Below are 4699 nucleotides of genomic sequence, written 5' to 3'. Positions count from 1 at the left end.
CCATGGTGTTTATCACAGCAATAAAAATCAAGTTAAGACAGATTATAAAGGTTAACAAAATGAACTGTCACTTTATATCACTGAGACTTGGGTTTACCTGTATATGTGTCATAGAGTACCCCATTTGACTAAGATATGCAGAGAAATAGACTTCCAAACCATCACACCCTACATTGAGTTGCTATGGCCACATCATGTGATAGGCTCCATGACTTGCCATCTAATCCTTTCATAGAAAGGGAAACTGAGGCACAGCTGGCTAATAGAGCTATTCTAATCCAGAAAGGGTGGTCTCAGCATCTGTATACTTGATGGCCATTCTGTGAAGCCTTATAAAAGCTCTGAGTACTGGATAGCTGATTGACTTCAAGGCATAAGGCTTATGTATGTATCACACCAATAATGCCCATATCTCTGCTGTTGAGAAAGCTTCAGTTAATAAAATAAGAGAGGTTAGTTGGAAACAAATCTTTTCTGTCTTTGAGAACATCTTCAACTTTGAGAACTAAAAAGAGGGCTATTTTGAGTTGACAGTGAGCTCCTTTAAAAACAAGCATCATCACTAAGTATGAGCTAATGTTACTATTTGCAATTCCATAAATCAAATTATATGTATGTTTTATATATATATAAAAAATCTTCCAATGCTGATGAATCATTCCATTAATGATGGCAGCACTTTGGGGACAAATTCTTCCTTTTATGAGGAACACAGCCTTGGGAGCTGTCCAGGGTATTCTCACTTCTGATCGAAGTGTTTGGGACTTCAATAATGTTTCTGTCTGAAGAAGCTCCAGGCCCTGTTCCAAGGCACATCCTTGCTGAGTTATAATGCAGGAGAAGGGTTTATCATGGACCTGATGTTTCCTTTCTCCATATTTCTGAGACTCGTTTCTTTCTCTTTGTAATAGGATATGAACCCTTTCCCTGTAGATGGTTCAGGGCATTAAATGTAACCATGGCATACAGCTGCCCTACCAGGAAACTGGCACCTAACAGACTCCTGGGATAGCTAAGGCCAGTCTTTTCCAGACTCTGCATTTATTTTGTCCTTCATGTTGCAAGGATTTTATAGTTCATCCTAAGTGATGGAACAACCTCTCGAGGATAAAGCAAGAACCTCACATCTCATGTGAGGTTAATAAAGTGCTCAGTGATCCTCTAGCCCTGTTTCCATGGCCCAATAGCAGGCAGTTCTCTTCAGAAGACTGCTAAGCCCAGACAACTACTATGCCCCTGTTATTGGACATTCTTCATCTAGTTATGTTTTATCCCCTTCCTACCCCATGCTGTGTTGCAAAGAATAAAAATACTTCAGGTTTAACCCAATATTTAACTTAAATATGTCATTCTCATTTGATGTCACCTCTTCTCTCAATTAAATGTAGCCAAATGCACTTTCTAATGTTTTAAGAAGACTTTTAATAACTAAAGAGCTCGGATATATGAGTATACACATCAATATTATTTCTTATACCTCCACACTATGTTGAATTTTGTGTTATATTACATGTTTTATATTTGCAACGTGTGTGACATGTAGAATAAATATATTTTTTTGTTAAAATAGGAACAGTGTATGTGTGTTTGAAGGCCTTCACCTCTTTCCTCTTCTGTGTCCATCTTTCTGAGAGTCAGTCATGCTGCCATGTAAAAAACTCACTCATTGTTCTTGCTGCATAATATTCCATTATGAGTACCTTCATGCCTCACACATGAGTTTCTATAGTCAGGAGGTATTTGGGCCATGTATGTGTACAAAATGTCTCACTGCATCCCTTGGAAATGCTATTTTAGTGTATCCCTGATGGCTCATTATCTATACGTATAAAGACAAACGCCAAGCTAAGGGAACACACACATGTCCCTGTGTGCTGGCAAATTCCACATTGATTCCACAGTTGCAATATTTTGCACTTTCACCAGCAGGAGCATGGATTCCCATAGCATAGCACTGTGTACTACTCAGTTCCCATTTGGCTATGCTGTGGGTTTTTTTTTTAATTTTTTATTAATTACACTTTATTCATTTTGTATCCCCCCCATACGCCCCTCCCTCCTCCCCTCCCGATCCCACCCTCCCTCCCCTTTCTGCATGCATGCCACTCCCCAAGTCCACTGATAGGGGAGGTTCTCCTCTCCTTTCTGATCTTAGTCTATCAGTTCTCATCAAAAGTGGCTGCATTGTCCTCTACTGTGGCCTGGTAAGGCTGCTCCCCCCCTCAGGGGGAGGTGATCAACGAGCAGGCCAATCAGATTATGTCAGAGGCAGTCCCTCTTCCCATTACTATGTAACCCACTTGGACACTGAACTGCCATGGGCTACACCTGTGCAGGGGTTCCAGGTCGTCTCCACGAATAGTCCTTGGTTGGAGTATGATTTTCTGGGAAGTTCCCTGTGTTCAAATTATCTTGTTCTGTTACTCTGCTTGTGGAGTTCCCGTCCCCTCCAGCTCTTACTATTTCCCACTTCTTACATAAAATTCCATTCACTCTGCCCATCAGTTGGCCATCAGGCTCAGCATCTGCTTTGACAGTCTATACTGCAGAAGCTTTCAGAGGCCCTCTGTGGCAGGTTCCAAGGTTGTTTCCTGTTTTCTTCTGGTTTTCAGAGGCCCTCTGTAGCAGGTTCCGAGGTTGTTTCCTATTTTCTTTTTCTTCTGATGTTCATCCTCTTTGCCTTTCAGGATGGGCATTGAACATTTTAGTTAGGGTCCTCTCTTTTGCTTAGTTTGTTTAGATGTACAGATTTTAGTGGGTTTATTCTATATTGTATGTTTATATGAGTGAGTATATACCGTGAGTGTCTTTTTGCTTCTGGGACAACTCACTCAGGATGATCCTTTCCAGATCCCACCATTTACCTGCAAATTTCATGATTTCCTTATTTTTCATTGCTGAGTAATACTCCATTGTATAGATGTACCACAGTTTCTGCATCCATTCTTCAGTTGAGGGGCATCTGGGTTGTTTCCAGCTTCTGGCTATTACAAATAAAGCTGCTCATATCCAATATATATAAAGAACTAAACAAGCTGAAAAGCAACAAACCAAGTAATCCACTTAAAAAATGGGGAACAGAGCTAAAGAGAGAATTCTCTGCAGAGGAATATCGAATGGCAGAGAAGCACTTACAGAAATGCTCAACCTCATTAGCCATTAGGGAAATGCAAATCAAAACAACCCTGAGATTTCACCTTACACCCATCAGAATGGCCAAGATGAAAATCTCAAGGGACAACACATGCTGGAGAGGTTGTGGAGAAAAGGGAACCCTTCTCCACTGCTGGTGGGAATGTAAACTGGTACAACCACTCTGGAAATCAATCTGGCGCTTTCTCAGACAACTAGGAATAGCGCTTCCTCAAGATCCAGCCATACCACTCCTAGGTATATACCCAAAAGAGGCGCAAGTACACAAAAAGGACATTTGCTCAACCATGTTTGTAGCTGTGGGTTTTTTTAAGTCTGATTAATGTGAAATGCATTTTGATTCAGGTATTTAATGACTTCCCTTTTTTTTTTAAAATCAGATTATAAATAATACCACGTCTTTATCTTCACTTTCTGGCCATTTATATTTCCAGTTCTCTGAAATGCTTGCTGATTCTTATTTTTTGGATTCATTTCCTTTCCTTGTGGATCTATAGGAATTCTTCATGCATTGTTGGGGTTTCTTAGGTTTAAATGACTTCTCAGAACAGTAGTTCTTATTTGTTCATATTTCCAAGTTTTCTTAGTAAGTGAGCTTCTTGGCATTGTCAAAGCCATCCTTATGTGTTTTGTCCTGGCTTTCCTCTCATATTTATGTTAATGTTCCTTGAGCCCACTTTTTATATTTAAAGGGTTAAGATTCCATACATTTATACCACATGTGTATGTGCAGTCCAATAGAATTCTATTATCCACAAGCCCTTTCCTGTCACCCCTAATGCCTTCTACCCAGTCAAGGAGCCCTTCTCATTGTGTGTCTCTCCTAACTCTTGCCATTCCTGTCAGGGGTCAGGTTTTCTGACACCACGAGGAGGACTCAGAGTTCGCTGTTTTCTCCATTAGCATTCCTTTTCTTTCCTCCTGGAAAGATGTCACCTTTGTGACACTCCAGTTTTACACTGGGCTTTACTGTCTTACAAGGTTATCTAACACACTTTTCTCTTCCAGGAAGTACATCAGGTATTCTTGCCCACACAAAACAGGCAAGATTCTGGAAGAAGGGGGCTGCTATTTCCTTATGCTTTTAGAAGAGCCTTTCTTAGGTTTCATTCTCCTCAGTTTTATTGTTCACTGAAATTTTGTTGAATCTACAAAGCAAGTAAGTGATGACCTCCATGTTTATGGAAATAACCATATATCGATCGATTATATATTTCTATCTGCATCTATATCTTTTGATATATGCTTTATATAATTATATACTTTTCCGCCTAATCTATTTGGGTTTTTTTTTTTTATTTTGATCTAGGTACTTCACATATATGTTATGGCATTTTACTAGTTTTTGCTTATGAGTACACAAAGGGGGTTCACATACGTTGTTTTTTTCTATGCTTCTCGTCTTCTCTCCCTATCCCCCACCCTTCGCTTGCCCCCCTGCACTTTTGCTTCAATGTCTCATGTATCCTGTTACTTACACCTCCCCCAAAAGATCTTATTTTCTCCTCTTGTAACTCCACCACCACCAGTACAGACAAATGTAAAA

The sequence above is a fragment of the Psammomys obesus genome, unplaced genomic scaffold (genome assembly GCF_907164565.1).
Source record: "Psammomys obesus unplaced genomic scaffold, mPsaObe1.curated_primary_1811, whole genome shotgun sequence".
NCBI lineage: Eukaryota > Metazoa > Chordata > Mammalia > Rodentia > Muridae > Psammomys > Psammomys obesus.
Note: the sequence above shows the minus strand (reverse complement) of the source record.